This window comes from Macadamia integrifolia, unplaced genomic scaffold (assembly GCF_013358625.1).
Source record: "Macadamia integrifolia cultivar HAES 741 unplaced genomic scaffold, SCU_Mint_v3 scaffold_198A, whole genome shotgun sequence".
Lineage (NCBI taxonomy): Eukaryota > Viridiplantae > Streptophyta > Magnoliopsida > Proteales > Proteaceae > Macadamia > Macadamia integrifolia.
The window spans coordinates 111,958-134,608 of record NW_024870639.1 but is presented as its reverse complement, the minus strand read 5'-3'; the positions used below and the strand labels follow the sequence as shown (position 1 = coordinate 134,608).

Below are 22,651 nucleotides of genomic sequence, written 5' to 3'. Positions count from 1 at the left end.
ATCTTTATTTCTCCTCTTTTTTTTTTCTTTCCTTTTTTTTTCTTCTCTTCTTGCGCAGGAACCCTTCCACGATTTTGCTTGCTTCTAATTTGATGTGGAAATCCCCTCCATGCCCTTAGTGCTTTAAGTGAGTGAAAAGCAGAAAATCTTCAACAAAATTCTCTAAAAAAAACAACCCTAAGATTCGAACTTGAGACCTCTTTGTGAGCAAGGGAATTTTGTACACCATAGCTCACCAACTACGCTAGGTAGTTGTTGTTACCAAAAACAAATCTTTAATCACTTAAGGATGTGGTCCATCAATCCTTGTCAGAATTTGGAGTATTCCTAATACCCCTGGGGCAATTGCAAACGGGCAGGTTCTACATCTCGGTTCAGTTCTGATCTATTATTCTTTTTCTGACCCAAAAAGAATAATCATTTGTACGGGTGACCAAACGAATGTGTACTTTTAATTGAACATGTCCATCTTGCTCAGAATTTCATCCTCTTTGTAACCATGAAAAGAACTAGGACCTCTTTACATGTAAAATTGAAGATATAGCGCCCGATAGTCCTTAAGGCCTTGAAAATATAAAACCTGCAAAAAGAGAGTAAAACCTAAGGTAGCTCCATTCTAAATATGTAAAATACATGTTTTACTACCTTAGATTTCACACATAAATGTGCTCATCAATAACCTAGTTTTGTTATTTCCAAACCTCTTATTTATAGAGATTTGGCCAGCTAGGACTCCTTTTCCTAATGGGTTTATGATTACCTCAAGTGGGTGACCCACGAACGAATTGGATTAAGACTCACTTCGATTAACTTCTCCCACTCGTCCACATAGGATGGACATACTCAATTGTCCATTCAAGAAGTCTCTCTACCATAGGTGTCTCATCATACATGAAATGGAGTTAACCTAAAGAGATAGTACAAAGGTAGGAGTGTTATATCAAGCTTCCATGTAACCAACATATCATCTCACTCAAAAATAATCTGGGGTACCCTAAACAATTCAAATGCACCAAATTTAGCACTTTCAATTCCTCATTATGAGTAGTGCTAACCTTAAAACATATAATGTGCTCATGACTACATCGAAACATAAATACGACAAGTCGTCGAGCAATAAGCCATAAAACAAGGGTGTAATTTCAAATAGTTTTCTCTAAGCCGGTATGTCAATCAGACTATTTCCAACTACTTTTCCAATTGTGTCCCACTAGACCACATCATCCATGATCCTAAGGAGCACATCAAAGTAGTGTCATTGGGCAACCTCTTTATGGCATTGTCTCAAGTAGAGGATATCCATAGAATCAACTCAATTTGATCCAACTGGCTCATATAGTGACAAAGAATGGATCCATTTAATCACTCTCACAAATGGTTATAACAAAGCACATACAATATAAAATGTATGCTATGGTGCAACTCCCACTAAGGTGGACATGTCATTCATAAAAAAAAAAAAATAGCACCATATGAGTTTGGGTTTAGTCGCACTATCAAGCTCCTACTTGAGTCAATCAGCCCAGTCGCCCCCATGGTACTTGCCTGAATTCTTATACTCGACTATAAGTAGGTTACACAGAGACGTGGGATCTCTGTGTTCGATCATAGAAAGGTCTCATCTTAGCTCTAACTAAAGTGCCACTTAGTTTAAAATTTAGTTGTTCATCTCGCTTGTTGTCTTTGAGTACCAATGTGAATTTGGTTCATCTTGCTCGCTCTTTCCAAGTGCCAAGATGAATCACCCATCTGATTGGATGATTAAAGCTTTGTGACATATTCACAAAATGAAATGTATATACACACAAGTCAGCCAAAAGAAATATATGTCTCATACATAAATCAATGAGTGATAACAATAATGTCTAAAGAAATGTCAAAAACCAAAATACAAATCATCTATGTTGAAGTCCTCAGATTCCTAACGTGAGTAAAGTAAATGTCCGAGCAATAGGCTTGGTTGGTGGATCAACCACCATACCAATCGTGGAGATATGTTTCAAGATAACTTCCTCTTGCACAACTATGTCTTGAATGTAATGATATCTAATGTCTATGTAATTGAGATTCCCATAAAATTTGGGGTCCTTAGTGAATGCCAAGGCTATTGTACTATCACAATGTACAAGCACTACATCTCCTGAATGGGTGGTAATGCCAAGGCACTATAAGAACCTCTTCATCTAACCGCCTCCTGAATGATAGTCTAGTACGCGATGTACTCGGACTCTATTGTGGATAAGGCGATACTTGTATGCTTCATGTTGCTCCAAGATACAACCCCTCCTCCTTAGAGGAATACATATCCTAAAGTAAATTTGCACTCGTCTCTGTCACTAGCCCAGTCAGCATCACTGTATCCTCTCAATCTCAAATCCAAATCACTGTAAGTGAGGGTGAGATTAGTGGTCCCACGAAGGTATCAAAAGATTCTTTTTATTGCCTGCCAATGACCTAGTCTAGAGTTACTCTGGTAACGACTAATCATGCCAACTGCGAAGCATATATCTAGACGCTTGCATATCATTGCACACATCAGACTGCCTATCGCTTCTGCATAGGGTACTTTAGACATTTGATTCTTCTACTCATCAATTTTAGGGCATTGGTCAAGGCTCAAAGCGCACGCCTTGTCTATAGGAGTGCCAATAGGTTTAGATTTGTCTATGTGGAATTGTTCAAAGATCTTTTTTATGTAAGTATCTTGAGACAAACTAAAAAAATTCATGGAGCGAATCCTAAGGATTTTAATTCCTAATACAAATTTGGCTTTACCCATGTCCTTCATCTCAAGTAGAGGACAACCACTCTTAAGTGGCGACAATCATCTCCATGTTATTCCTAGCCAACAAAATCTCATCAACATATAAGGATATAATAAGGAAACTTCCTTTCAACTATTTCACATACACATTGTTCCTCTTTAATAATTTCAAAACCAATAGAGGTAATGACATTATGAAATCTAAAGTACCATTGTCTAGATGATTGTTTAAAGCCATATATAGAACGTTTGAGATGGCAGACTTTGCGCTCTTGTCCTTTGACCTCAAAACCCACTAGTTAATCCATAAAGATCTCCTCGTTTAGTTCTCCATTGAGAATGCAATTTTAACATCCATTTGAAAGAGTTCTAAATTCAATTTTACAATAATGGCTAAAATAAGGTGAATTGAGGCAATTCTCACCATAGGGGAGAAAGCCTCATTATAGTTGGCACCCTCGTTTTGGGTATAGCCCGCACCCTCTTTTTGGGTATAGCCCTTTGCCACAAGGCGTGCCTTATACTTGTCAATTGAACTGTCTGCCTTGCGTTGACCTTTGGAGCCATTTGTTTCCAATGGTCTTTCACCCAGGAGGTAGGTCAACTAACTTTTATACATAGTTCTTATTTATAGAACTCAGTTCATCCTTCATAGTAGTTTGTCACTTATCCTTAGTTGGTGAGGAAAGCACCACTTGCAAAGAAGCGAGTTCATTCTCATCCTTTGGAACACAAATGAGAACTTCCCCTTCAATCTCACAACGACGATTGGTAATGTAACCACAAGTGTTCTTATGTGTGAAGGAATCTTTATGATCATCAGTGGTACACTCCCACTAGGCTAATGATCGGTCTCACCTTATCTGGCGATTATAGGATAAGTTAATTCCCCACCTCGCCAAGAGTAGGTGAGACGCTTTCCTCATCCTATCTTAAAATGGTTGAGATCCCTACTGGCGTCAGTAATGCTAGGAAAGTCAGTCTCAATAAATTTGACATTGCGTGACTCTATCTATCTCGGTCATTTCTCCATCAGGGTGTCTACCGTATATATTGTAACCCTTTGAGCTGTCAGAATATCTTATAAAGATATGTTTCCTAAACTTATGAAACGTGTTTTAAACATAATCTACTAATCTCCATAGTCGCATATGCCCTAAATTTGATTTTACGTTCTTCCATAACTCATAAGAGTCAAAGGAACTGACTGTGAAGGCACTCAGTTATAGGTGTAGACAGCAGTCAAAGGAGCATCCACTAGAAAGATATTGGAAGGTTGGCTTACACCATCATCGACCTAACCATATCTAAGAGTGTCATATTCGCTACGAAGTATAAGGTATGGTCAACTGCCTGCAAAGCCCCTTCTCCTCACACAGTTCCTTAAACTGGTCACAGATGCTCACATCCTCGGTTAGTGCATAGAGTTTTTAAGCTCTTACTTAACTGATTCTCAACCTCTGCCATGAAGCTTTTGAAGCAATGTAATGCCTTATAGTGGTGAGCGATCAAATACAGATAATCATATCGCGAATAATCATCAATGAATGTGAGAAAATAAGAGGCGCCATGATATGCCTTTACATTCATAGGTCTGTAAATGTGTGAGTGGACAAGTGCTTGAGGTTGGATAGCTCGAAATGCCTTTTCAAAAGGCTTCCGATGAGCCTTATCTACTAGACAGGGCTCGAACATAGGGAGTTTGACGTTAGTAAATGAGCTTAAAAGGCCTTCTAGCTATCCTATCTCACCCTATGTGTTCCAATCTAGCATGCAATATAATAGATTCAGAATTATCACATGTATTAACTACATAAGAAATAGATGAAGTATAATCAATTAAATTTAATTTAAAAAATCCATCAATTAGTGATCCACGTCCAATAATAGTACCACTTAAATAATTCTCTAAAGTGTAATCATCAATATAGAAAGAATATCCTAAAGATAATAATGCGGAAACTAAAAGTAAATTATGCTGAATATCTGGTGCCTAAAACACGTTGTGAAGAAGTAAGGTATGCCTAATACACATCTTGAGTTGATAAGTACTATCTCCTCGAACTACCTCACTAGTGCCATTCCCCATGAACACATTCTAAGATCCAGCCGAAACTCTACAATAATCTACAAAACCCCTTTGATCTTGCGCTATATGTTTTGTTGCTCTTATATGCAAAATTCAATCAGACTGTGTATGGAAAACCAAAACATAGGTACAAAGAAATGTACATAGAAGGATAGGAATGGTACCTTCTCGGCTCAATGCAATCAAAAGCAAAGTGCCCCATCTTCTGGAAGTTGTAGCATTTAACCTTAGATGGATCTTTTTTTCTGCTACCATGCCTCGTTTGTGCTTAGCTCTTTTTGTGCCTGGTTCTGAGTCCCATCCTGATTTTTTTGTCATGTCTTTTATGTGTAGACTTGTGGTTGCTTCCTTGGGCGACTAAGGCAACTAGTTACATGGTTCGGCTCTTAGCACTCTGCCTCAAGTTCCACATGTTGTGCAACGTCAAAGAAATTTTTAATGTTATCATTATGTGTGAAAACGAGCTTTATAGGACTCCAGGAATCAGATAGTGTCCTGATGATAGCTTGAACCTATTGCTAGTCAATAAGAGTGGTCCTAGCATCTTTCAGCTTCTGAATCATGTTCTTAAGCACCCTAAGGTGTTCTAACATAGTTTGCTTAGGATCCATCTTATACATCTCAACTTCAAGGTCATACCCCTTAATCTTGTAGTAGATATACCTACAAAGTCAATTTTAAGTTGATCCCATATAGACTTAACCATGGTGTATTTTTCATAATCACCAATCAGATTGTGATGCATACTGCAAAACATAATAAACCACACACTATGATCCATTTCACCAACTGATTATAGGTTTCCATATCACAATGGTGTTGAGCGATAATACCCTCCGCGGGTTTGTCCATAGTAGTGGTCAAATACTCAAGATAATTTTTTTCATTGAGCAAATATTGCATCTTTCGATGCCACATATCACAATTGGGTCCAGTAAATTTGTCACCATTGGTGAAGTCCGCAACAACATGATTATTGGACATATCACTATACACAATGATATGCAAAATAAACATTAGGTACACATCTAAGAATTTGTTCTAGAAACCAATGATTAAAGTTAATGATTCCTTACTACACACAATGAGACAAAAAAAATTTGCTAGACTCATAATCAAATCTCATATGTATGGGTCAAGGAAATATAATTTTAATCAATTTTGAACAAATATTAAGGAGAATTAAGTATCTCCAATCCACAAAATTGCACCATACCCACAGGTGCACATAGGTCCCTCATAGGAACTCGATCGATACTCAAAGCAACATATCGAGGTCGTGTAAAAGTATGATATGCTGTACGAGGTACTTTTCCTTTATAGGCTTGCAAATAAAATTAATTACATTATTAAAAAATAATTACAACCTTTCAAATTCCTACTATATCAATTTATTGAGTGGGGAGCACCACACTTTACATCATACATGAAGACTATCTCTAATGACATACATAGGAACATGCTCACTTAAATAAAATACCAATTATAATTTCCAATACAAACCAATAAGAAACAAGCATAGGCCAGTGGGTGGAGATCGACCACGCATCCCAACAAGTGGAGCAAGTCACAAGTCATAATCGTCATGGAAGCATATAATGGAACTGATAAAATTCATATACAGATGCACATTAAAACAATGATATTATATGCAAAATAAAATCAATCACATAGCCAAGCATCATAAAATACATAAAGTACCCTCCAAACATGACCTAAGTCATTAAGGGAGAAACTAAAATTTTCAGTAAGATGGTAAACCTCTTGATGCAATTTGGGTAAGGTTAAGATACACTAACCCTATTCACATCAACAAAAAATATAATTCATTTTTTTTTTCACATGCTTTGTTCTAACACGAAGCTGATTGTCTCATCCTAATGAAATAGTCAATTTTAATATGGCTGCAAATTTTCTGGGTTGGCCATTTGGTGAGCTGAGGCCCAGCATAAAGGAGTTTACTTGAAGCCCAATTTCTATGTAGTAGAGCAATCAATTTTTATTGGAACCAATTGAATTTGAAGAAAAGGAACTCTCTCTACTGAGAATTATTCCCCCATCCCTAGGTCTAGGGTTAGTGAAATAGCAATTTAGATGGGCAAGAATCCCAAGGTTGACTCAATCCCCCAATTTAGAGGTCTGGGTTACCCTATATTTGGGGATTTTGGTTGGGACTTCATATCATGGCCACTAGCTCCATCCATGATCACTCTAAACCTTTAACATATATGCAATATTTCCTTTCCCCAACATAGTGTTAGGTTGTGAGGGTTAATTTTAGGGAATTTGGGAATTAAATGGTTTAGGTTGCCCAAATTGGGGTTATGAAATGGGGCTTCTTATAGGGGAGGTCTACACACTCAATGTGCATAACCAACATGCTAGTTTATGTCTCCTACACCATTTTCCCATTCAATTTGTAGATTGGGTAGATGGGTGGAGGGAAATCAGTTAGGGCTTGCCTAATTTAGCTTATGTTTTACAATGGGGAAGGAGAGAGAAAACTACATAGAGGGTAAAGAGAGAAAAGAACTCATCTTAAAATGGGTAGGTGACCCCCTTGCGCCCCTCTTCTTCCTCCTCCCTTGCTCATCTTCTCCTTCTTCTCCTATTCTTCCCTGGCTCTTGAGTCGGTAGGAATGAAATGAATGAGCAGGAGGTTCTATTTATAGTAACTTAAGTTACATAAGGGCTATTTGGGGAATTCATGATTTTTTCAATCATTATTGGGTTAATCCTTCTCTTGGCACTAGTGGTCCCACCTTTGGGTCCATCCCTTGGTAGGTTGTGCCAACTGTTGGGCATGGTTTGAGGTGGACGGATGCGAGGGTCCGGGCCCCACGGAAATTTAACCCCATTCTAGCCAGTATCTTCACTGAAGGGTGTTCACCAGCTGTTCTCCTCCAGCCAGTGATCATTAGCCGATGTAGGCTAATTTGGTTCACCTTGTATGGAATAGAACCCATTAGTTGACTGGGTTCCCCTTAGGTGATTGCTGGGATGTGGACCCCTTTCTGTGTGCATTAAACTATTAGGGTTCAGGAAAATCCCTTCAAGGTCTAAGGACTTATACTGACCACTTCTTCTATGGTTTGAAACCCTTTCAAAACTTGAAACGTGAGTAGCATGTGCATGTGGGGTCATCCTTCCTTCTCAACAAAAGATAACTACTACCAAATACGCATTGGTGCTGGCATCCTTATATGTTTCACCTGCACTCAGCCATAAAAATGAGAAATTGCACGGGTATAACATCCCCCCTCCATCCATGAAATTTCGCCCTCAAAATTGAACGTACCTGTAATCCAAACATTCTAGAGTATTTTTCCTTCATCTCATCCCCACGTTCCCAAGATGCTTCTTGTTCCGAATGGTTCTCCCACTTGACTAGGCATAGGAAATAGTCTGTGTGATACCCCATATCAAATTTCAGCATTGATCCAAAGGTGTCTGGACATGGCAAGCACTAAGGGCAGTTAGGCTGTCCAATTTGGCCAGTATAGGTTCCACTGTGGATAAGACAACTACCACTGCACCTAAGCCAAACAAGGGGAAAAATAGGTCAAAATGGTTTGCACAAGGTCACACACGCATCTCACCTGAGGGACAAGTGGTTGGGACTGCTAGAGGACAGATTTTACCCTCACCAACAGTATTTGTCGAAGATTATGGCTACCTTTAGGATGTCAATCTTCCAATAGCTGACAAATTGCTTCATTTCCCCTTTTCCCCATCCGAAGAACCTTTGGATTTCTTCTGAGTAGTCCTTCTTCAAAGATGGCTGATTCAATCTACCTTTAGGTGGAGAGAGCATGAAGGCCCAAAATTCCTCCAGAGTTGGGCAAATCTCAACAGTCCTAAAATGACATACATGGAGATCAGCATCCCAATGTTGAGGCACTGTCGGAGTAAGTGATGATGTAGCTTTATGCATCCAATCTGACTCAGTACCCACAGGTCCATAGATTCTAGTAGTCCCGGTGCCTCAATGTTTATGTTCAAGGTCCATTTTTTGAATGTCACATCCAAAGAGTCCATTATATATATATATATATATATATTTTTTTTTTTTTTTTGCAACCGCCACAAACAAAGGAGAGATGATTTTTCAAAGCATTACTCATTAGCTATTGACACAACTAAACCTTTATCACTATTGCATCAAGTATTTTTTTTTTTAACCGACCAAGTGTGGGGAATGAACTGGCCTTGATAACTAGTGTCGGGTGGTGATCTTTGGTAGGATGGAATTCTAGATAAGAATTTGGAGGACCACAAGTGAATGCCGAATACTTAATGGCCAAATATGCCAAGTGGTGATTCTTGGGGGAAACAAGATATAATGATATTTTAGATACCTTAATTATTAATCTGGGAGCCATCTTGTAGCACCGAGATTGTTGAGACCGCACTTGTATATGTCAAGTTGCCTACATATCTCTTAAGAGGAATCAGGTCTAGCGTAGTTTAGGTGGTCCACCCTGTCATACATAATATCTCTTGAGTTGATCCATGACGAACTATCTAGACACTTCTTCCCCATTGAGGTCCATGAGTCTTACAATCTTCCCTGGCAAGATTTCTTTAACAGTAAATAGGCCACTCCAATCGGGCCTGAACTTTCCTCTTAGGTCATGAATGTGAGCCCTTTGTTCTCGAAGAACTAGCTCACATTCTTCTATGTGACAGAGTTTAGCACGCTTGTTGAAAGCGTTAGCCATTCTTAGTTGATACTTCATCAGATTATCCATAGTATTCATACGCTTTTCACCCAGAAAGTTGAGCTTGTCGTTCCTAGCCTTCACCCATTCTCCTTTGGGTATTTGACTATCCAAAAGTACCCTAAGAAATGCTACTGAGATCTCCACTGGTAGTACTGTCTCAACCCCATACACCAAAGAAAAATGAGTTGTCCCAGTCGAGGATCGTATAGAAGTCCGATGTGCCCACAAAGCAAGTGGCAACTTCTCTACCCAATCCCCGTGGGTCTCAACCATTTTTTTTTCTTTTCTTTATTGTTTTTTTTTTTCGAAGGATGGCTTTGATATTCTCATTGGCTATTTCCACTGCCCCATTGGTTTGTGGCCTATAAGTGGTGGAGCGTTGCCTCTTGATGCCAAACTTTGCGCAGATTCTATCGGCCTTGATCCAAGATCAATTCATGTAGCTGATAAGTTGCCTCGACATTTTTCAATCCGATGGGCATCACCTCGTAGCAATAGGTTTCCTATGGGGTGGTGAAGTTTGTCTTCTTGCGATCTTCTAGGTGCGTGCTCACTTGATTATATCCAGATAATCCATCCATAAATGACAACAAGACATGCCCTGTTGTACTGTCGACCAATTCCTCAATGTACCCAGTTGCCAACCGGCCAGCCAGTTCGAGTAACAAAATATAGGAAAATCTATTTTCTGTGTGAGGCCCACATGCCTATACTCTTAAGCTTTGTACTTTCCAGGTATGTAGGTGTTCTACTAGTGATTAATTTGCACTTAAGAGGTCAGTATTTGGTGGGGTATATGTAAGGAAAATAAATTATAAATCGTTTATATTAGAATTTAGTTTTAGAAAATTAATTTTTAGGAATTTGGTTTTTAGCCAAACAAACCTTAAGGCCTATTTTGGCTGGATATATATAGGCGAGGGGCAGTTGTGCTCACCTCATTTGCTTGTTGCCCAACTTAGTGAACAGCTGTAGAAGAGAAGAAGAAGAAAGGAAGAATACAGCTGCAATTTTTGGGGCTGCCTACATCTAGGGTAAGTGTTGCTGCCTCTAAGCAGTTGACGTGGTCTTAGTAGCATACTAGGGTTAGGAATTTCTAGTAATTAAGGGCTGGAATTGCAGAATTGGTACCCAGTACAATAAATGCCAATTTTGGGAAGGGTTCTGGGACCCAATTTGCATGAAACCTTTTCCTGTAAACCCTGGAATTTAGGGTTTTTATAATTTCAGCGATAAGAGATAAAATTGGGATGAAAGTAAGGTCAATTAAGTGGAATTTGATTCCATACATTAGGGAAGAAATTTGATAATTGCTGGAAGTGAGAATTTCAATAGGTTTTTGATTATTTATTGTCAGAATTATGTTGTAAAACTGAAATTGGGCTAAAATATTTAACCCAATCTAGTGGTCGATTCGAGAGAATACAACCCAATTCAGCTTCACAACAACTTGTGTTGCAAGGAACAATAGGGTAGAATCGAATTCTACAAGATTTAAGGGAACCGATGGGAGACAACCGGCCAGCCAGTCATCCTTACTGTGTCCAGCAAGTTGGGCTCCCAGAAGCCAGTAAGGCTATTGTATCGACCTATAACCTACTGAAACTATTAAAGACCTATTATACATATGTAAAGGGGATAGTATGGCCCCTAAATGATGGTTTTAGTATCTACAAACTTCAATTCCAGAAATTTCATAAATGAAAGGGATTCTTGATTGAATTAAAAACTAATAAAAAAGGATTGGGAACAAGAATAACCCTATCTAATCTAGATTGATAGTAAAATTTAATCATATAGTTGACAATTTATGTTTGTTATGAATGTTGATAAAATGGCACACAATTATATATGTAGGAACCAAAATCACCCGGTGAGGATACGCGGTGACAGGAATTCAACGATAACAATTGTGATTTGGGTAACAAAGTAAGTGGGTGTTTGACTTTATTTTACAGAGTGTTTTTGCATTCCTTTCTATTTTGTATGGATCATACATATGTGAGTGAATTGTGACATTGTGTATGCATATTGTTATCTTGTAATTGTGATATAATTAAACTACAACTCTTTTGTTATTTTTATTGCTAACCTGTGAGTATGGAAGGATGAGGCGGTGAAATGGTTCCAGATTGCAGAGGTATGTGAGGTAAGTGATTGTGGTTCTGTGGATGAGGTCTACAGTTGTAACTGTGGTATTGATGGTCTGGGGGCAAGGTGTGGTAGAGGTTCTTTCCGGTATTGTGGGCCTAGAGGTCAGTAATACAGTTATGACAGTGGCTCTGACGGTTTAAGGCATAGTGTGTTCGAGGTGCATTTCCAGTACTGTGGGCCTAGAGGTCAGAGGATGTGTGTGGTATGATGTGTGATAAGTGGTAATGATTATAAGATCAATGGTCTGAGGCATAGTGTGGCCGAGGTGCATTTCTGGTACCGTGGGCTCAAAGGTCGGTATTACAATGATGGTCACTAATGTATGATTAGATGCTATAGATTTGATTGATGCATGTAGAATGCATATGGTTAGGATTCACATACCCTAGTGCTACACCCCTTGCCAATAGGGGGTTAGGTACTGGCTAATCCTAGGAGATGGGATGCAGCACGGGGGACTGATGTATGAGTTTTCGGGACTGTGGTTGCATGCCCCATAGCACGGGTGGCTAATGTATGAGATTCCAGGACCATGGATGTCTACAACATGGGTGACAGATGTATGAGATTTTGGGACCATGGTTGTAGGATGGGGTTACTCATTAAGGGTTTGTGGGGTGACCGATGTATGAGATTTCAGGACCTGTAGGTTCTTGACTTGCAACTAGCCTGTATCTCTGGGTGACCGATGTGTGTGACTCTAAGACCAGGGATGTCATCTAATTTTCTTGAGCATACATTGCATTATTTGCTTGTGTGTGTTTGCACCATTTGTTTGTGTGTGCTTGCATGTACACCCTTCACTGAGCTTGTGAAGCTCATCCCTCGTTGATTACTATTTTTAGATGGTGGAACCAGTGTTGAGGCAAGATTGGACTTTGGCAGCGGTTGTGAGGCTTGTGTCTGCGAGACACCAGGATGTTGATGGACATCACTTCTACTATCTCATATATTCCTTTTGATGTATATATTTATGGAATGTGTAGTAACTAGTATTGAAACCTGTGGTTGTTTTCAGACATGAAAATTGTATAATGTAGTTTATCATGTTAGTACATCACCAGTGATATTTATATGATTTTATTATTATAATCTAATTTTAGTTGGGATCTTGATAGCATTTGTGAGAATAAGATACTGCATCAGTGATCCTGGGCATGATAGGTTAACTAGGTTGAAAATTCAATGCCGCATACCTTGGTCAATTTGAGGCAGGGTGTGACATCCCTGCCTTAAAATATCTATCCTCTTTTATGGTAGTAATGTGCCTCTCCATCAATTGCCAGAAAAAAAGGTTTATCTCAATATTCTTTCATCGATTTAACAGTTTTTTCTGCATGAAATTCCTCACTAATTACGTCATTTCTTTTGTTTATTTAACTCCTTTCAAATTTCAAATTTTGTATTATCTCTATAATACACTATCCTACCTTAGGTCTCAATCTAACCAATATATTTTAATTCAATTTTATATTACTATTTTTCCACATGGAAACTAACTGGAAAGGCACATAAATTTTGTTTCTTAATTTATTATTATTATAACAATAAATGAATCTCATTTATTTCTATCCATTTTTGTAGAGAGAAAATGAAAGGATTTGTAGAAGAGGGAATCCTAAACAGAGAAAATAAAAGGTTTTGCAGAGACTAGAGCAAAGAAGAAAGATAACAACGGATTGAATAGGGATTGAAAGATGGAAGAGGGTTTGGTGGAGAGAGTTTGCCAAACGGCTCTCTTGGGCAGCATTAAGTGTTATTAATGTTATTAATTTATCTACTGATTTAATATTTGATTATCATTTGATTGTCAAATGTCTCTCTCCCGACCTTGCAGGAGATTCATTCACACATAGCCCTTGCCTATATATACAAGTGAGAATACAAAACAGCAACTACAATAGTCTAGAATTTATCAATTTTAGATTTCTTTGCTCTTGAATCACTAGCCCAGCATTTCTCAATTGCACAAAAGAGCTACTACAGTAGCACAAGATTTCTCAATTTTAGCTCTCTAGGCAATAATGTATGTTTTTTAACTACACTGAATCTAAATCACTAATTTTTTTTTTTTTTACATTATAGAATGGCTCTACTAATGTGAAATCTTTTGTTTGTTGCTTTTGGTACTATCATCTCTTTGTGTAATCCAATGTATTCTACGAAGTTAGTTTTGTCCAAAGACTGTAGTGTGCACTTGTTTCTCAAAAGTACAAATTTGTTGCTTTGAAGTGAATAGACTTACAGTTGGTTCCAGATTATTTTGAATAAATATTATTCATTTCTTATCTATTTTCAATGAATCCCAGTGTAGAGGAAACAAAAATGGAGCAATTTAGCAATGATTTGTAGGTTTATAGGGTCTCACTGTAACAAGTTGCTTGATACTTTACAACAAGACCTTATTTCTTACAAATTCAGAAGGCACTCGCTAAGGCTTTTTGTTCCCCCCCCCCCCCCGCGTCCTTTTTTTGTTACAATAATATAATGTCTAATTATAGAGATGAAGGTAGAATAACTTGATGTCTTGTGACATAACATATGTATCCCATAGTTGAATGGGTCTCACTTAAGAAATTACCAGTGAACTCAAGCATTATCTTAAAAATCTAATCCATACAAATCATGTAATTTTGCCTTATTTATTCAATTAGCTTATATCATACATTGCTATTTGCTACATAACAAAAGCCCATTCGTGCATTGCTTGCGCAAGTTTACTGGTATGTATATATATATGGGAAATTATCTTGTACTGCCCCAAAAATTGAAAATAACTTGGAGTAACCCCAAAAATGAATATAATGTCTACCGCACCCCTAATTTGTAACACCATTAACTGAAAGTGAGAAATGTCCCTTTTACCCTTATAATTAAACTCTAAAAAAAAAATCCATTTTCTTCCAAACCATTACATGCTCTCTCTCACCAGGTGCTCAGCCACGACCTTAGCTAGGAGTAGAATATTAATTCAAGACAAGATGCAAGCCACTACTTTATTGGTGATTTTTCTGTTTATTTTCACCCCCTTTTCTAGTGGAAAATTTTGGCATCTCAATATCAGATGTCCTATAAGCAGCAAGTAAAAGTGATGAAACACAATCAAGTTGACATCAAATGTCATAATTATAGCTCTTAAACTGAAGATTCCACATTTGCCAAAGTTCAACAAAACTGAAGCTAGAGAGGTCCGAAATGGACAAATGCACATGGAACTAATCCATTCAAAGACGGGCACAATCCTCGACTACTATCAAATAAACGTAAAGCGCAAGAGGGAGCAAGATCACAGCATACCTGATGTCGAATAAGATAATTGATGCCGAAGTAAGCCCCCAATAGGCCATGTACCTAGGGTTTTCAAATACGTAAACCTAAGCATCTCCGATAACGTAGTGATAGCTTCAAACCATGTGGCTGGTGCCTGCGCAGGGCGATGCACATGTCTCCTTCTTAAACGACTCGATTTTGAGTAATCTCCACTGCGATCATCCTCATTGTCCTTCCACGACGACAATCTCTGATGCAACATGCAATACAGAAGCACTGTTGCACCGGCGGCTATAACCATGGTCCTCGTGGCCATTAGCTTCGGGAATCCACAACCGCAAACGAATTCTCAAGGAAATCCCCCTAAAATCGATGATCTTGAGAGGGAAGATCATTGACATATCGATACCAGAAAATTGATACTTTTACAATGAAATATGTATAAAAGAATTAGATGCTTCCACATATATAGTTGAATAACATACCCATAAGGGTAGATTGGCCATTTAGTGAAAAAATGACTGATGACATCATCACTTATTGTCTTAAACCTAACAGAATCGGTTTTTTTATATATAATTATATGAAAGTGAGGGGTCTATTGGACATTATTTTCATTTTTATGTGTTACTCCAAGTTATTTTCAATTTTAGGGGTGGTACAAGATAATTTGCCTTTTTTTTTTTATAACGGCACAGCTGTGGCAAAAACACAGCAACATGCAACTCTTAGCGGTGACGTGCAACATAACCATTAACACCAGCTCTGATACTAAAGTAAAAAAAAAGAAAAGAAAAGGAAAGCAAACAGGTATTTAGGATCTGGGATTACCTCGATGTAGCTTTGCTCGCAGCGAGATGGATTGAGTTACTGTACACGTCGATCCACACGAACAACGATGAACAAAGGAGAGAGAAAGTTCTTGAGAATTAAGTCAAAAACATTTGTGGCCAAACCCTCTTATTTATAGAGCACTGGTCAACTACGGTTCCTAATCCTAGTGCGTCTATGATTACCTCAAGTGGGCGACCCATGAAGGAATCGGGTCAGGACCTAGTCCGACCCCATTTAATTAACATACGACACACTTGTTGTGATCATAGTTAGTTAAAATGGGAAGGATGAAAAAACTTTATGGTACATTTAAAGCAGTTTAAAAATCTAATAATAACAACAACAACAACATAGCCTCATCCCAATTATATGGGCTCGATTTAAAAATCAAACAAAATGGGAAAAAAGGAAAAGAAAACAGAGGTGTGTCGTATTAATTGGTAAAAAATTAAACAACACTGGACTAAAAAGCCTAGGAATATAAGTAAAAAAAAAAATGTTAAGGTAAGCAAAACCCACATTGATTTGGAAACGTTGAATGCAGTGCAATCCCGAGTCTAAGAAGAGAGGTCATTTATTCAATGTACAACCATGAAAATTTTCAAAACAAAAAGTGATTGAGGGATGAGAATACAAAGCATCTTCAATTTTCCTTTCAAAATGAAATATCATTCAACTTTGAAAATTTTAAAATTTGGGCAAAATATTGCTACTTGGTTGTGTGACCCTTCCATCAGCACGAGGGCTAATGAGAACACGTGCAAGGACCTCAACATGATTGGAAATTTTGATTTCACAAGGGGGTGGAGTGGTCATTTTGCACACCATGTGTTTGGGAGCTAGGCTATGCGACCAAGCATCTTTTTGTTTTAAATGATAAATCCCAACCTAGCTACTAATTTATCAATTATGTGATTAGATTTTTTCTTTTTACCGAAAAAAAAAGAAGATAAGATTTTCTCCTTAACTTACAAAGTCTACCTAGATTTTCAATTAAAAAAACAAACTAAGTTTTTGTCTCAAGTCCCCAAACAAATGTGTGATATTAATTAAGAGCATTGCTGCATTGGCTATGCATAGAAAATTTAGAATCCTGGATACAGGACATGTTGTTGATGTTCTCTACTATATTAATTAATGAAGTCTTTTTTTTTTTATCATCTATAAAAGAAAAATAATTCAACTTAACTGACATATGGTTCTTACCAAAAGGGAAAAAAAATGCCTCAAATTATTTTCTTATTATTATTATTTTTTTTTTATGAAGAAAAGAGAATCTATTAATTAAACATCATCTCCCCAAGCCAAGGACCTAGAGAAGTACATATGCTGCAAGTGTCTCATAGTGTGATTAGAGTCCCTATATTTACACGTGCCCATACTGGGCATAGATATCCCAAAACACCTCAAAACTATAGTACGGCCATGGCGAGTGGGACACTATGGGAATAGGTTGAAGAAGATCCTTTGAGGAGAACCAAACTTCAATGATAGTCCAATGCATAGCGAACGCCTGACGCAAACCATATAAAGCCCCATTAGCTTCAATTTCAGTGAGAGAGATGTGGAAGAACCTTAATAGATAACCTGAAATCGACCACAAAATAGAACACCACACAACCAAAAAGATGCTAGCCTAAAAAAAATTAGTAAACCCAATACATACTAAAGCGCGAAATGGCAAAAAAGGTAGTGGGCTTTCCCTATTCAAGAAGAATGCTAAATAGTCTGTGATAAAGGGAGAAACGGTGACATTGTTAGAGACTTGAAATAGATCTAAATCATGCATCCAACGATTAATCATCAAGATAATCGACATGGGGTTGGGGTTCGTATGATTTACCATGACATCATTACGATGGGACCAAATAAAATACACAACAATAGCCATCATGCTAAAGATCCTACGTACATCAGTACGAGATAAAAGGGGTTTATAAAAAATCTGTTTTATGAGCCCCACAACTGAGGGAGCATTAAGAGATTTCAAAAAATTTTCTTATGATTTCTAGTATATGCTCATTGATTACCTAAAAAAAAAAAAGCACAAGCTCATTCCATGTATCCACTGGGCGTGAACGGATCAGGTTCACGTACAAGAATGTTCTCGTACATCCCTGGTCAATGGATTTATAATCTATTAAATGGAGAGAGAGAAAATTAATTCTAAATCCACGAATCAAGATCGTTCTCGTACATTCTCGTCCGTAAACCTGATCCGCTCTCCCACTGGCCCTGACATGCACCTATGCAAGGAATCCTATGGGCTATGGCAGAGGCTGTCCATTAGGGCCATGGCTTTTGATCTCATTCGGGCCGGGAGACTCGTCACTTGGGACTTGTGAAGATGAAAACGTCCATCTCTGGAGTGCAGCGGCTAATACAACTCTGTTAGAAGATTTCATAATTTTGACAAAAAAAGGAAAAGTATCACCATTAAGAGCTCGTTTGGTATTGTTTTTGTTCCAGAAATGACGTTTCGTGTCAGAAACTCAAATTTAAATTTCTGTTTCGAAACGCCATTTTTAAACAAAAAAAGGGTGTTTGGTGAATCTGTTTCAAGAACAGTTTTAGAACAGAAAAACGACAGTTGTGGCATTTGGTTAAACTTGTTTCAAAAACATTTTTTGGGATGAAAATCAATAATTACATAAATAAAACCCAAATTATAGAAAATAACAGTAAATTGAAATAGCTTGGCAAAGAACAAGAAGGATGTGTTCAATTCCTACTGAGGCTTTGTATAAAGCTTTCACAACATCAGGATTCAGTGCAGTCCATTATTCTATCTTTATTGGAACTCCCCCCCCCCCAATTGGAATTTGGAAGATATAAGAAGGAATGCTTCAATTCAATCAATTAGAATATGACCCTTATGAAGAAGATTATTCATGGATGGAATCAAGGCCTCCTCACAGTTCCTAATTATGAATAATGATCCTATATAAATATATATATATAGTTGATGATCAGTAGCAGTAGTATTCATATCACATACCTTACAGAACCATCATTATCGAGGTCAATAGCCACTAGATCACCTAGAGTCATCTTCTTCTGAAGAACCCATTTCATGATCTTTCGATTTCTCTTGTCAATCCTTAACTTAGTTAAGTAGAGGAAAGCCCTTGCAATAGCCAATGTACTTACCAAGAGCCAAATGATAGCAAAACACCTACCCTTCAAATCACATGAATGCATAATCTCCATACCCCACCGTCGTCGCTGAAGCTACCAATAAATAGAAACTATCAGTCCAATCCAATGCCTCTACTAAATGCACCATTACCATCCCCACTGCAATACAAATAATAACAACACCTAATGCCAATCCCACCTTCATCCTTATCCTCATTCTTCCCTTAACTCTGTCAATCACATAAGCTTGAAACACTTCATTAAATCTAGTCTCATCCACTGCACTCAACATCACTGACTCTTGCTGATCCAACACATATGTTACTAATCCATTTAGCAATATATCAATGAATCCAAAACCAACTAGGATGAACAAACAAGTAAAAACTTCTTAAATTCTGTATCGGGTACTATATCACCATACCCAATTGTGCAAAGAGTTACCACAGAGAAATACAATCCATCTACAGGTTTAAAGGTCTTATGACCAATAAAACTTCCACTCCTCACTACATAGATCACAACACCAACTAATATATACAAGAAGACACCGATGAAGGCTTGTCGAACCACCCAAGTGGTTGATTGCAGAGTGGGGTTAGGCTTAATGGACGAAGCTGAAGGAACCTTTGTGAATAAGTAGGGGGCACTATGTGAATGATGTGCTGGTCTTTTATCTATGCTTAACTTAGCTATGAGGTGTGTAGAAAGAAGGTGGATTGGTTGTGTTGTGAGTTGAAGATGGAGAAACAAATGGAATGATAACTTGATCTGAATTGATACAATGCGCAGATGAGGAGGTAGGTCTTCTCAACAGGGGAGCTTTGCTAATTTCATCATCATCATCATCTCCTATTTCCTTGGAGAGCAAGAGCTCATCATCCATGGAAGAACTCAGTTACATGATATCAGATAGATTTTTAAGCTCTGCTTAATTATTTTCCCCCCCTTTTTTGCATCTGATTCAAGAAATCAATATGATTAGTATAATTCAACTAAAAGTCAATCCCACAAGTATGGAAAGTAGTTTGGTTTGGATGGGCTATTCATCTAAAGATCAAACAGGGCAAAAGCACAATTTAACTATGCATATAAACTAGTTAGGGAAATTCACAAGACCATACATCCATTGAAAAATGAATCAATTGCAGCACTTAAGTCACATAAAATAGATAAAGATCGAACAGATATCAAACCACTATCAAGAGATTTGGGCGAAGGAGTGAACTGAGAACATGTACCTGATTCTCAGGTGAAGAAGCCAATGAATTGGGTAGTAGGAGTGTCTCTGCTCTGCGTGCCAAAAAAAAAAATCAACGAACCATGCTCTGTGTGCCAAATAGTCTCTCTCTCTCTCTCTCTCTTTCCTTTTAGGGTTTCACAGGGCACTGAGGATGAATTAACTGCTCTGCGATTAGAGAAGAAGAAGAAAGGGAAGAGGTTCAGAAGAGAAGAAGAAGAAATAGAAGAGAAGAAGAAGACGTTACCTCTCTCTATGAGCTATACGATGATGAAGACCTTTTAGGGGAATATTTGAGGGTTACGAACAAATCTCTCCTCAAAACATTGAAGCTTATCAATCTCTATTTCTGGAATCTGGAGTCAGTCATAGGTGGTCCAAAAAACCCCTAAAATTAGTCCCAATACCTGCTCTGTGATTACAATAAATGAGGAATAAGGAGAAGAGGTTAGAATAGAAGAAGAAGAAAGAGGTTAGAAGAGATGAAGAAGAAGAAGGAGAAGAAGGAGAAGAGGCGAAGTTGCACTGGAGATTTCACAAGGGGGCGAGCTCCTCTTCTCTCTTCTCTCTTCTCTCTATGCGTGGACTCCTCTAGAATTATAGAGAACGATAGTTCCAAAATCTATTAACTTGAAACGAAACACCCCAGAACAGCTCTTGGGTGTTTCGTCAAATCAAAGATTTTTTGTTTGTTTCTCACTTTCGGTTTCAAAAAAACAAAAACGATACACACACACCAAACACAAGATTTCGTTTTTTCGTCCTATTAAAATGAAAAAACGGCAGAAACGTTTTTTTTTTTAACGATAACAAACGCGCTCTAACAAAACCCCTTGTTGCTAACTTGCTATTTCCGCATTTGAACCGTGTTCTCGTCGCAGTGAAAAGCCGCAGTTTTTATATAAAAATTAAACTCTTCCCATTCAAAAATTTATTTTCAGCGAGTATCAATCAATGGCGTCTGTGAGCTTCAAGAAGAACTATCGCTCCGTCCCTTCTCTGCAACAATTCTATACTGGAGGACCTTTCGCTGTATCCTCTGAAGGTTCGTTTTTTAGCTTGCGCCTGCGATGACAAGATAAAGATCGTCGACGCAACGAATGCTTCGATTAAATCGACTATTGAGGGAGATTCAGAGTGCATCACTGCTCTGGCTCTCAGCCCTGACGATAAACTCCTTTTCTCTGCCAGCCATAGCCGAAAAATTAGGGTTTGGGATCTCTCCTCCTCCAAATGCCTGCGTTCTTGGAAGGTACTAAGATGAATGAAGTGTTACATGTGGTTTTTTTTTATCAATAATTTAGTTGGCTAGAAGGTATGATGAAAAAAGTGTTTTTTGTTTGAGTAGGGATTGTTGGATTTATGGGCTAAATTAATTATTCGGGTTGATTAAATGGGTGAGAGTCAAATTGCATGAACCGGTTCGGTCCACTCTCAAGCTTAGGGATATGCTGGCTCAACCCATTGTGGTTTAGGGTTTTGAGTGCAGGACAGTATTATAAATACTAGGTTTTGGGTCCCTACAGCCATTATTCACTCTTCCCCACTTTACCACTAAAGTGAGAGAATCAAGGAGGTTTAAGGGGCTGTAGAAGATCCATAGCCAAGCCAAGAGAGCGAAAGTGGGAGTGACCAACATCAATCATCTTTAGCATACTAGGTGAAAGGTACAAATCGATCCTCCATAATTTTATTAGATTCGTGTTCTTGTTTTTCCTGTGTGGTTTCCTCAATAGGGTTTCAAACTCAAACCCATAGGTAGTTCTAACAAGTGGTATCAGAGCAGACCACATGGGACAAGAATCGATTGAATTTTTCTTGTACATGAAGATTTTGATTATTACTTAAAACCTGATTTGATTAAAAATCATGAAAATCATAAAAATCGTAATTTTACCATCATTTAAAAATTCTGTATGGGAAAACTTTCTTCACGAAAGTTGTAGATCACGAGAAGACGGTCACGGCGGTATGCCGCAAGTCACCGAAAACCTCCGGACGCGCCGGCACGCGCTGCCGGAAACCGGCTGCCGGAGGAGAGAGAAAAAAAAAATTTCCAAAAAAAAAAACTGATTCAGATGTCATTGCTCTCTCTCGGTAGAGGAAGAGGGTTTAGTTATAGGTTTTTTGTTTTTGTGGGTGATGATAGACCCAAACTTCGGTCTATCACACTTTTAAGTTATTATTTTCTTATAAAATGGAAATGGGCCACTTCTTAAAACATAATGGGCTGTCCTTTAAAGTTTTAGAAAACAAAAGAAATGGCCCACTCTTTAAAATAAATAATGGGCTCAGCCCATGGATGTTTAGTTATTCAATAAAAGTTTTGTTTTACTGTTTTAAGTCTAATGGGTTAAAGGTCCACTGTTTGATCCTTAAAAAAAATAAAAAAAATAAAAAGGGTGAAAGAAAGGTTATCGGCTCCCACAGGGATTTGT

The 22,651-nt window shown here is 38.0% G+C and overlaps 1 long non-coding RNA gene across 2 annotated transcripts; it reads right to left on the bottom strand.

Moving 5' to 3' along the window:
• Window positions 1-17,048: 17,048 nt before the first annotated feature.
• LOC122071219 lies at window positions 17,049-20,782 on the bottom strand. 2 transcript variants are annotated; one of them, XR_006138107.1, is made up of 4 exons: window positions 20,461-20,782; window positions 20,215-20,381; window positions 18,834-19,066; window positions 17,049-17,348 (listed from the first exon to the last, which is right to left on the bottom strand). It is a non-coding gene; the product is annotated as an uncharacterized LOC122071219 (long non-coding RNA). The 2 variants fall into 2 exon arrangements; XR_006138108.1 differs by having other exon boundaries at window positions 18,834-19,060.
• Between the last annotated feature and the right edge of the window lie 1,869 nt (window positions 20,783-22,651).